The sequence below is a fragment of the Dermacentor andersoni genome, chromosome 8 (genome assembly GCF_023375885.2).
Source record: "Dermacentor andersoni chromosome 8, qqDerAnde1_hic_scaffold, whole genome shotgun sequence".
Taxonomy (NCBI): Eukaryota; Metazoa; Arthropoda; class Arachnida; order Ixodida; family Ixodidae; genus Dermacentor; species Dermacentor andersoni.
This window is the reverse complement of record NC_092821.1, coordinates 137,476,699-137,488,867: the sequence shown is the minus strand read 5'-3', so window position 1 is coordinate 137,488,867 and position 12,169 is coordinate 137,476,699. Positions and strand designations below refer to the sequence as shown.

At 43.2% G+C, this 12,169-nt stretch overlaps 1 long non-coding RNA gene across 3 annotated transcripts; it reads right to left on the bottom strand.

Annotated features, from left to right (window-relative positions):
- Positions 1 to 797: 797 nt before the first annotated feature.
- On the bottom strand, positions 798 to 3,957 carry LOC126525803 (uncharacterized). 3 transcript variants are annotated; one of them, XR_008611165.1, is made up of 5 exons: positions 3,144 to 3,957; positions 2,779 to 3,007; positions 2,549 to 2,705; positions 1,833 to 1,992; positions 798 to 1,014 (listed from the first exon to the last, which is right to left on the bottom strand). It is a non-coding gene; the product is annotated as an uncharacterized lncRNA (long non-coding RNA). The 3 variants fall into 3 exon arrangements; XR_008611166.1 differs by having other exon boundaries at positions 1,833 to 2,051; positions 2,549 to 2,654; XR_007598335.3 differs by having other exon boundaries at positions 2,549 to 2,654.
- Positions 3,958 to 12,169: the final 8,212 nt, after the last annotated feature.

Below are 12,169 nucleotides of genomic sequence, written 5' to 3'. Positions count from 1 at the left end.
AAACGTCCATCACGGAGTGGATGAAAGCAAGCAAGAGTACCACTTGAAAACAGTTTTCTGTTAAGTTCAGCCAAATACACGCTTTTTATGTCATTTTCCCCCGTTTTATGTCTACTTCATTTAACGTTTTGGAGTGAGATATTTGGATGCACCTGGTCATATTGCCCATTATTCTCTGATAAGACGACCAAATTTTCATGGTCGCTTCGAGTTCGTCTTAAAGTTAGTCTGCTGTACTTTCAATTACTTCTACGTTAGAACAACCCTTCTTTCCAAAGACTGACAACCGTATGCCCAAGCAACAAAAAGACCGTGGCAAAAAGTCGGCCCGACGTCTCCGGCCGACTGCAAAACGGTTGGCCCGACCTCGGCAACCGAGGGCGGCCCAGCTTTGGGGATTGACATTGGCCTAACGTCGGCCGATCGTCGGCAATCGATGTAGGCCCGACCACTGTGGCCGACTTGGCCGACGGCGTCCCATGCGAGGGCCTACCAAGGCTTTAGGTACGTAGTCAGTCGGCCAGCCGTAGGGCCATTCTATTTGGCCAACGCAGCCGAGCGCATGCCACACGCGGGCCAGCCATGGCCCTGACGACAATAATGGTCGGCATTGCACCGGCCCGGTGCTGAAAGCCGACGTTGCTTTTGACGCCCCGAATAATCGTAGCTTTTGCATCATGCATTTACAACAGCATGCGCATCATGCATCATGCTTGTGTGGTGGCCGGCATAGAAGTACCACACGAAAGCGAACGCTTTTTTGTACTTTTCATGCCACATAAATGCCAGGCAAAAGATTCTGATACAGGTCTTTATTTCTTGTAATTGTATATGTACACCGACACGTTCACAAGTTTCAAACACTAGTTCATATTTGGTGGGCTTGAAGCAGGGTCACGGCGCCTTCTTTCATTCCGGCCTCCATCCCTGTCAGCTGCTCCAACCAACCAGCGTTTTGCGACTCCAGCCACTGATGCTATAGTGAAGCGTCAGGGAACGTGCTCCTCACAGATGCTGCAAGAAAGCGGCACATATAAGAAAGCTGCCCCCGCTTTATAGTTCAGTTGGTGAGTCGCATTCCATTTGAAGAAGTGAAACAATCAAAAAGATCATAAGTCAGATATTCACGAAACATTAAAGAAACGACAACAAAGCAATATTAGGGACGTGCAAATCAGTATCGAAGCTGTCAGGAAGAGTGGCTGGACGACACAAATCGTGTAAGTACCGGATAGTTAGTAATTTATATGTCGTTAGCAATAGGGGGAACTGAACACGGAACCATAGCAAAACACGCATACACAGTGGCTACTGTGTCTATAGGTAGCGCGGCTATTTACACCACGATAGGTCTTGTTGCTTCCCGTGAGCACTGTATGAAACAGCCGAGTTGAAACGCTGAGACAAAGAACGCGCCGGAGCCCGGAGCGCGCCAAGCGGCACAAGGAGGTGAATAGGTAAATGTCTGGAGAGGCAAGAGGGGAAGCTTATGGCATGATACATATATACTTGCTGACATGATGGCAACGATGATAGGTCTATGTTTTGCAGAAAACAGTTAGCATACATGGGTTAAAGCAGAAACAGCATATACAGCATATATTATATGGTGAAGCAAAACAAACTCCTCAAAAGCAGTGGCAAAATATGGACGCCGCAAGTAGAACTCACTTATTACGGCATTATTTTATTAAAGAAAATGCTAATACTGGACGCAGCAAGATGCAATAAGCAGCAGCTTGTTTGAATGAAGAAAAAAAAACTAAGCATGCAGTTGGTACCGATGTTCGCAACGTGCACTAGAAAGCTGATTGTTATGCCATATTTCTTACTTATATTCGTGATGGCCATGAGCTTCACGAAGGCGTGCTTCCTCCCCTGCGACCCTTTCCAGCTGAACTGCAGTGCAGCTTCATTTGTAAGTATGCCCTGCAGAATAGTGCTCACGACACGACCGGTGTCCGTTCCTCCGTATCTGGAAAAAAAGTTCACCTGCACGAACCAGCGCACGTAGAGTTAAACCAGACATCCAAATACGTGGTTATCGTGGTCTGTAAAAAATAATGGCCAGGATAAGAAACGCTCTCGTTTTAAATGTTTTACCCAATAAAACAAATATATCTAGAAACAACGTTCTATGACAGAATGGCATATGGCTGCGGTATTGTATGAATGACAAAATGAAAATCAACCAAATATTAAACATGAATACATAGTTTCTCTAAAAAGAAAACACAGCATGTCATTCACCATCTGTTCCATGCGGGAATCTGAAGCTAAATATTCCTCTAAGATACGCTTTAGAGCCGCCCAAGGAAACATGAGGACAGGAAGGATAGGTTTACCGACTTTGGTCGGAATATCAGTGAAAAAAAAAACCATCCAGGCAGCGCGATAAATGAATACAACACATAGTTGCACAAACAAAATAGCACGCAGACTGCCACGAGACAAATGTATAGGTATACATAACGTCGAGACCGCGGTGACAAAGTATTACACGTAAACTACGAAAATGCAACAAAAGAAAAATTGAGGAAGAACTTACATATGGGCTATCCGCAGGGTTTCACATACGTGTCTTCTTGTCTGATGTTCCTAGATCTACTCTAGTCCACATGCGGTGAAGCGCGCCACACACAATCCATTCTTACCTGCAATGCACCAGACGTATATCATACAGGTATTTACAGTTGTTTTTTCATCTGTGGGAAGGAACGAAAGCAACTTCTAATTAATTATGACTTTTCCGCAATAATAACCAGACAAGCGTCTTACCCAATTTCTTCCCGAATGGTGATAACAGTTCCGAGCGTAGCAGGTCATTCGCACACTGTGCTTCAATTTAAGCAGTGTCGTTCCAGTGTTTCCTAGAGAAAAATTAACGAGAATACAAGACGAAAAAATAATATTAGAAATATATACATGAAAGTACGTCTCACATTTCCCTGTCCCAACTCTCGAACGCTTGATCCGTTCTCATGTAAAGCCTCTTTTTTTTTTCTTCCTGTCAGAAAAAATAAGCCCGAAAGACAAGGAGTTTATCATACGTTGCAAAACCATTTACACAATACAAAGCGACCTTTGTTCACTTGAAAAAGACAGTCATGCATTACACAACGTGAAATTAAAATGCCACTTACGAGTACGCATATCTTGAACGGCGAGATACGGCGGCTCCACTGCATGTAAAGGGCTTGCGCTGTTCTTGTCCAAGTCACTTTTGTGTAGCTTGCGTTTATATGCGCCGTCCATGATAACAGAAATGCACCAACTAGTCTACCATGAGACGCGGAACGAGCTGGCATCCAGAGCTAGCATTTGGCGGCAACTCACGCACCCGCGCCATTTGGCGGGAACTCGCCTGCGCCCCTGCAAGCAAGCGGCGTTGGCCTGACGAAGAAAAAATAGACAGCAAGGAAAGTCCCGTTTCGCTTTCTCGCCCCGTCCTCGCTGGTGGGAGCTGATGCTGACAGAGAGAATCGCCCGTCCCTGCTTTCCAAGAACCTCTCCATTCCTTCTGGGAGAGGGAGAGGCGACAGCCCAAGACGACCTCGGTTCCCCACACTTTTCCTTTTTTTTCGTTTTTCAGGCGCTTCCTGTGAGCGCGTTGCCGTTTTCTTTTGGTGTGTGTGCTGTGCACGTGCGTGCGTGCGTGTGTGTAATGAAAATCTGCATTCTATATTTTGCAGGGATTGGTAGCGCTATACGAATATGTATATACCTTATGTGAACAATAATTTTGACCTCTTCAACGTGTCGAACAGTACTTTGGGTGCTATGTACGTTAGCATGTAGGTTCTGTTTTCTTGTTTGGGAGTATTGTACAAATATCGTATAATCTTGATTGGTTTCCTTTTGTACTTGCTCAGTATTGTATACCTGTTATTACCGGGTGCAATTGTCTTTGTTTTAAAAGTGTCGCTGTAAAGGCTCTGCCAAGCGAAAGGGGGCTGCGGCTTTTTCTGCGCCTCTGCTGTCTGCACCTTTAAAGGCAGAAATAAATAATTTGAATTTTAATAAGTATTTATCGTCAAAGCATCACGTCTATATGTGCACGAAGTTCGATAGGTGCATGCATGCATACACAGTCAATACGCTTTCCAGAGAGCTTTGCACGAAAATGGTAGATATGCTTCACAGGAGACGGCGCTTGAAAAAACACTCATGATATACCATGAATTTTTTAATTCTTAACTGCTTGATTGTTGAACATCATTAGTTAATTGAGCGAAAATTTGAAGAATTTGATCTAACTCTAGTTCTTCCCAATCAAATCCACGTCGACAGCAGAAATGCTCTATTTTATGATTTACATTGATTGGCATGCAGCCTTAATTATTCTTAGACGAATCGACAATAGCTAGAAAAATTGCAGATTTTGACATCTCTTCACAATTCGCCTTCGTATAATCGCTTCTTTCACCCTCCCCAGTGAAAACATTCAACTGAAATGTTTCCTAGAACTGTACAGTCCACGAGTCGCCTGCGCTTAGTTCGTTTGACGATTTTTTCTGTGCTGCGACAGGGCCGTTTACGATTAACGCGCCGTTCGCGAACAATTTTGCTTGACTCTTTCTGCAGTTCAGATGACTATTACGAGAACTGTCTAATGCAATATCCACTTGATTAAATTTTGTTCCCCGTTAAATAGTTATTTTCTCGATAGTTTAACTACAAAAGAAGAAAGCAATAATGAACGACACAATAGTGTTGCAAACATATCCGTTTTTGAAGTATTGAAATCTTGTGCTTTTTGGTAAAGCAAATGTAATACTTACGCGATATGTCTTCTTCTTGCGACTTGCACACTGGTCTCCACGTACTCTTGCTCTCATAATAGTGGTCGTTGCATGCGCACCCGCATAAATGGCGAAAATAAATTTGATTCTGATTTCATTATTCACTCTAATTACTAGAGTTCTATCAGTCCAGAACAAAACACAGAACCATCCTTTAGCCGGAAGGTGGTCTAACTGCCAGATGAACTGTCACTGACGTCTGTATGTGATGGTTGCTGTTTTTCCCCGTGTGATGAACCGCCGTCATCGCTTTTGTATAGCTGGTATATATTCCGTCATTATATATATTCGTCCTTCAACATTTGTTACGCAAAAGCAACAACAACAAAAAATTGCTGCCTCTCACTTCTTCAAAGGACTGCGCAGCCTGTCGGAACGCACTGGCGCGTGTGAACGCATGGCCTGAAGGTTCAATTTCAAAGTGTTGTTCAATTGCTGCCTGAACCACTCGTGAAGACCTTTCGTGCCCCGTTACTTTATTATGCTAGCTTTTCTTGTGACCGATGACAAGACATTAAATTTGGCGGCCTCTGCAAGACTAAGCTGCATCAACACAGCTTCTTAAATATACGAATTGGCTCAGCGGCTGTCGGACAGTGTGCATGGTCCCTTGTGGCACGTCACTAAAAAACCAATTAAACGCTTAGCGTATATGCACAAAATGATGCGACCACTAATATAACATGAGAGGGGACTTTCGGTCTCACAAAAAAAAACGATATATATATATATATATATATATATATATATATATATATATATATATATATATATATATATTACACGAAGTGCGCATGCGCACAAGCATGATGCATGATGCATGCGCATCATGCATCATGCTTGTGTGGTGGCCGGCATAGAAGTACCACACGAAAGCGAGCGCTTTTTTGTACTTTTCATGCCACATAAATGCCAGGCAAAAGATTCTGATACAGGTCTTTATTTCTTGTAATTGTATATGTACACCGACACGTTCATAAGTTTCAAACATTAGTTCATATTTGGTGGGCTTGAAGCAGGGTCACGGCGCCTTCTTGATACCTGATATTTTTTTCACTGGCCTCTTTCTATAAGAAGGACGAATATTCTAGGCGGCGAAAAAAGTATGAGACATATTTCATCATGTGGTAAATCTTTTATTCATAATATTCATTCCCAGAAAATATGATACAATGAAACGTTGATCCTTAAAAGCAAAACTTAAAGTTAAAGCGTTTTCAGATCACTGAGAAAGCGTAAGTCTTTATACGAGTTTGGTTTAAATGCGCAACGCAGTAAACAAATCCTTTAATGTAGTTTGCACCCATGATATTTCTTTGCTTGTTCTTGGCTTTAAGTTGGTTGCACTAAAATTGGCCATATGCCGCCGGATATGTTACATATTGCATACCATTAAGGCATATGCACATCACTAGTGCCTTTTCTAGGGATGTGTCATCGCTCATCTCAGCGTTTTCCTGCTGACGTCCGCATATGAGGAGCCTTGTTTCCCCCCAGACACTGCATGACCTTATAAGGTCGCGTAGCGCTATCTGAAAAAAAAAATCTTTATACGCAAAGTATAATACTTTAGAGATGAAAATATGTTTCCTTTAGGCTAAATGTGTTTAAACTAGTACCTCTTGCTTTTTCACTGCTTTAACATTGATTGCACTTCTGAGATTTCTCCTACTGACTGCTCTTAAATTGTTGCGGTCCGGAAGTTTTTAGAATTTGGGGATATGGGAAAAATGGTCAAATCACCGCATTAATGAGAGCATGCATTGCAAGCCTGCTTCTGAAGCGACGAATGAAGGCTCAGAAAATTTCAGTATTTTTGATAAGATCAGAAGGAACATTTTCAATTTTGTTCATTTTTATCAATCCTACTTCCAAACATTTATTTGCTTTCAAATGGGACCTGAAAAACAAAATAACGATGTGCAAAACGCAATTAGGTGAGTCACATAGCTGCAACTGATATTATTCCATTATACTCTTGATAAAAATAAAGTTTAAAAGTTCGAACACAAGTGGCAACGCTTTTGATAGAAGCTTTCATTATAGAAGCAAAAATGAGCTATAAAAACGCAGTTACGCTTTATTCTAAACCCAATGGAGATGGAAATTCTGACAAGAATGGCATTCTACGTGAACTTATCACACGTGAACTTTCACTGTGGACATAGACATGTTTGCAGCTGGAAATCAAGAGCTGCAACGGGCAGAGTACATTCGTGTTCATCGAACACAGTCACACTTCCTCTTTTTAAAGCTAAAAATGTAAAATATGCAGAGCTACACAAGATAGATATCCTAATGCAGAGTGCAATTGAGGTTACAAATTAAGTAGCGCGTGTGGTTGCAACCTCGCATGCAGCGCTTCGGAGATGCAGGTTACTGTCAGTCGACAAATAGCTCACAAAATTATGAATTTTCACATTATAGGCCGCAGTATACTATAAGCGGCATACGCGGCAACTACACGGCATACACGGCACACCACATCGACGCGTCACTAACAGAGTTCTAAACCATGAGAAGAAGCACAGTGCAAAATGCAGTGACAACTAACTCCAAGCTCGCCACCCTTGCCCGAGGCGAAATGGCAGCGGGCACAGAGAGAACGGTGAGTTGGCGAAGATAAATTAAAAACAATAGAAATGGTGTGAATTTGGTACTTCAGCGCAATTAGCTGAACAATTCAGAAAAATCCAACAGCCCGGTGTTAAAACTTGTTAAACAAGCACGATGATGACTGCTATCTATTTCGATCAACGCTACTGCTCGCTTTTCAATAAATTCACCATTACGGCAAATTTTGCACCACACATCATACAAGCACATACCGGAAATCATGACCAATTGGCAGTCAGCCGCTATTTAACAAAAGCGAACCATGAGTATTGTTCTTACCTGTATATTTAAATCGTCCATGAATAGCAGGTGAGGGACCGCTACATATATCCATTATCCATATGGCGCTGGAGCCGTCAGACCGCGGTGGATTCTCTCTCGTAAACTCTCGTAAACTCGGCACAGTGCACAATGTCTGCAGACACCACCGGCGTTGTACGCCATGAAGGTCTGTAGAAGTGAGCGTGGCGATACTATGGCGATACACACCAACTCTGACAATTAGACCGGAAGCTCTGCGCTGCAATGAACGAACGTCGCTCGTGGCAGTCCGCCGGAAAATCCACACGAAAAATGGCCGGGTGCAGTCTTCAAAACACCATGGTCTCCTTCAGCCCCCCCCCAAGAAAAGTTTCGCATTCACCGCAGGGCAGTGAGAAGACACACAGCGTTGTTTTCCCTCGCCCACGCTCCGCGCAGATCCCGTGATATAAAACGGATCCGCTATTCGGATTTTTTATATGGGTGATGGAAAGTTCCCACGCGAGCGCTCTGCGGGATGTTAAGTGTGTAATTTGCGTTTCTCACGCGTACGCGGCTCGCTCACGCTCGCACAAGACAGAACCATGGCAGGCAGTCTTGTCCTCATGCTTACACAAAGGAATGTCACGCTTATTTTCGGTCACGGGTGCCTGAAACGTCATCCGCGCCTCACTTACATGCGCGTCACGCTAAAACTCACAGTTTAGCGTGAGATTAAGCGTGGATTTTTTTTTAGTGTATACTGAGGTATTTGTGTTCTTTTACTCGAGGTATTTCCTGGCCCTGTATTGATACTGTCTGTTCACTGTTTTCATTGAGTACTGTTTACCATAAAAGCTGATTTCCTAACACTAAATTTCAAATGTTAAATTCTCACCTTCATGTGCACATATATTCTCCAGGCGTTGCATAACACTCCGCTTGTTAGCTAGCAACACAATGTCGTCCGCATAAAACGAACCTGGAAGCTACTGCTCTACTATTTTAACCGCCTGTTTGTATGAGAGATAAAACCCAAAATTGCTTCCCTCTAGCGCCCTTTTCATACTTACCATGTACATCACAAACAGCAGTCCCTAGTTGATATCAACTTGCTTCTCGCTCCTCATCCCTCCCCATTCAACGCAAACTGTATTTTCTAGGTAGGTCTCTGTCAAAAGCTATATAAAGTCGTTGCCTATGCCTTCCAGAATATCCCACAAAATTTTGTGGTCTACGTTGTCATACGCTCCGGTAATATCTAAAAAAGCCACATAAAACAGTCTCCTCTCTTTGGATATTTCAATACACTGAATAAGAACAAATAAGTTATCATCCAGACGCCTATTCTGAACCCGTTCTGAAGTTCTCCCATACCATTCTCTGCCCATGTTTGCACTTGTAATTTAATTACCTGTATTGCTAACATGTATATTGCCGATATAATGGTCAACGGTCTATATGGGTGAATTCAATTCTTTTCTCCGTTATCTTTATACATTAAATTCATTCTACTTTGTCTCCGGCTGTCTGGTATTCGCCTATCTTGTAAGCCTTTTTCTACTGCTTCCCACAGAGCTTCCTTACTTTTTGATCCTAGTTCGCTAATCAGCCTAACGGCAACCTCGCCTAACCCTATGGCTGTGCGCTTTAGAATTTTCTCTGGTTCTCGTTAACGCTCTTCTTCTTTAAAACTACTTCATCATTGCCTTGGAATGATTCGGTCGTTATTTTTCGGATGTAATTTAATGTCGCATCCCCTTCCATTTTTTTTATCTTAGTCTAGGACATGCTGTTGTGTTCCAGACTTTCTGCTTAATAAGTTTGTGTGTTTTCAAAATATTCTAGGCGCGGCCTTCTTTTTCTCACGTATTTCCGACAACCAACGTTCACTTTCACCTTTGAACTTTGCTTGAACCAGTATTATAACAATAGATTTTTTTTTCTTCCGGTATACTTCTAATTTTCTGTCTACTTCAACCTGTGGCAACTGCACTTTCTATGCCTGCTTATGTTCTCGTAATGCTTTCTGTCGTTCATCGATCGCTTCGGGTATCCCGCTGTTCCACCAGCTTTTTTGACTTCCTTTTTGTTTTCCAACAAACGTGTTGCTTCTCCTTCCTAATTCTCCTTCCTAATTTCTCTCGTCATTACATTTAGAAGCTCATTGTATTCCCACTTTTTGCTTGGCCATTTGCCGTGTTCTTTCTCGACTCCCGCGGCTATATTTGTTATTTGTTAAGCGTTCAAATTTGGACTGGCCGTTCTTCGCTCCGTGCTCTCCTTCACAACTACATATCCCATTTTCAAAATGGTGCGTTTATGGCCAGTCCTTGTGTTACTACAGTCTTACTCGCCAATGGCTCAACTTATCTCAACTGATCTGAACTTATCATAAATATCTTCCGTCATCAGACAGTAACCAATAGTCGATTGCCTATTTCCAACTTCCCATCTGATCTGACCATCAGATTTACGGACCGTAATTACGATAACGAGGTTACGTTGCTCACAAAGGTCCAGCAATAACTTCCTGTTGTTGTCGGTATAAACGTCTAGATCCTGTATGTGGGCATTCATGTCACCTAACAGGGTAATTTCGGCATTATTTCCGAAAACGCCTAATATCAGCACTTAGGCATTCCGCTAAGCCTTGGTTCTTCTCTCTGCAATGTTTTCTCGTTCATAAATACGTTAAGCCCAGCCAAGTTTTATTTCCACTCATTGTGCCTGAAAACCAAAGATGCCCTTGGCACTTTGAATATGCTTTTTCCCATTTGAACATTCCGGCCCCCCTCCCTTTCCTTTCGATTTAGTTCTGTTGCAACCTTCCCAAACATAATTCTCAATGACTGGTGCATCTTTTAAGTCTCTAAGGTGCGTTTTTTTATAACCGCATACACCCCGATTTGTTCTCTATTTAACTGCTCCTCAATTTAAAAGCGCTTTTCCTTTCTTCTGGCGCCCTGCATGTTTATGCAGCCTATTGCATGGCGAGCTCGCTTTTTTTTCCGCCTTTCTCTGTGGTACTAATCTGAGGTACCGCCACCTACCGGCCGTGGCCACTCAGACAGACCTCAAATGGCAGCTAGAAAAGGGCTTTGTCTTTCAGTTTCCGCGTAACAGAATTATGTTTTCCCGCATACTCGATTTGCAATCCGAAGTTATCATGTCTGAAGCTTGTGCTTAAGTTGTATTTTACGCATTTTCTGACAATTTACCCTCAAAGATTCATTTAGTTCCATAAGGCTCTTGCGCTTGGCGGGGGCCATGTATGCTGCACTTCCGTATACATGCGTGCCCGCGTTACGTACGTCGCTTGTGGTTAGTGGTGGTTGGTTTCTGAGTAACGTCGTCTAACGTCGGCAATCGTTTCGTTGTACATCCACTTTCACAGGGTGCAATGGAGGAGGGCTTTTTTTTTTTTTTTGCTAAGAATACTGCAGGGAACCTGCTGAGAAATATGCGCACAAAGCCACAAACTTGCGAAACCCGCGCACAGCGTAGGCAGAATGTAGCTGTGATACCTTACGTTCACACACTATCCCACAATTTGGAAAAGGTGGCTCAGCGTTACGAATGTTCGCTGCTCCCCATAAGCTGTAAAAGCTTTGTAGAATGACCGACCCGGAAGCAAGCCAGTAACGTGACTGCGGCATAAAGCACAGGCCGCCTTTTATTGAATACGCATAAGGGGTAGTCTATGAAATTCTTTTAAGGTGCGGAATAGTGTACATTGGCCATACTGGGAGATGTGTTAATGATAGGTTAAGGAAGCACGCAAACAATGTAAAAAAATCCGCGTGAAGGAAAAGATTTCGAAGGTTTTCTGGCAAGTCATTGTCTGACTTGCAGGGACTGTTCGCCCGACCTTGTAAACACTTTCGTTATTAAGAAGAGTAAAACTCGTGTTATACGGGAAATCGCAGAATCTGAACCGATTTCTAGAAGTGAACTTGAACTTTATTTCCATCATCGATGGAGGAGAGGAAAAAAAAGCTGTGTAAGCATGGGGATGTGTCAACATGGCATCCATCACGCTGTCAGACAAATAGTTGGCATATTTACGAATGCGCAGATGATTACACCGGGCTCGGACAGCATGTATATATTCGTGATTCATTCACAATAAATGTTTTTGGAAGTTCAGCACCCATCCTTGTCCTCTCGTCTCCATCCGTGTCTTCTTGCGCTACCGCCTTTTCAAATTCTTAGGATATATCACGCACTTTCCACTGTGTGTTTTGCGGGGCAAGGAGTAGTATACGCGCGCCGGCGCGTTTCGGCGGCAGGAAGCCCGCTCCTCTCCCCAGCCCCGCTGTAACATGATCGCCGCCTGCACGGCATGAATGGTCCCCGCCTGCTCTCGCGCGACGTGTTGGTGGGGGGAGTGAGGGGGCTGTGTTCGTCTTTACATTCAGGGTCGCGGAAACCAGGCGGTTCGCTTGCCGCCGAACTCACAACTTTCTTTACCAGTGATCCAAGAAGAAGCTGAAAAAGAAAGAAAAAAA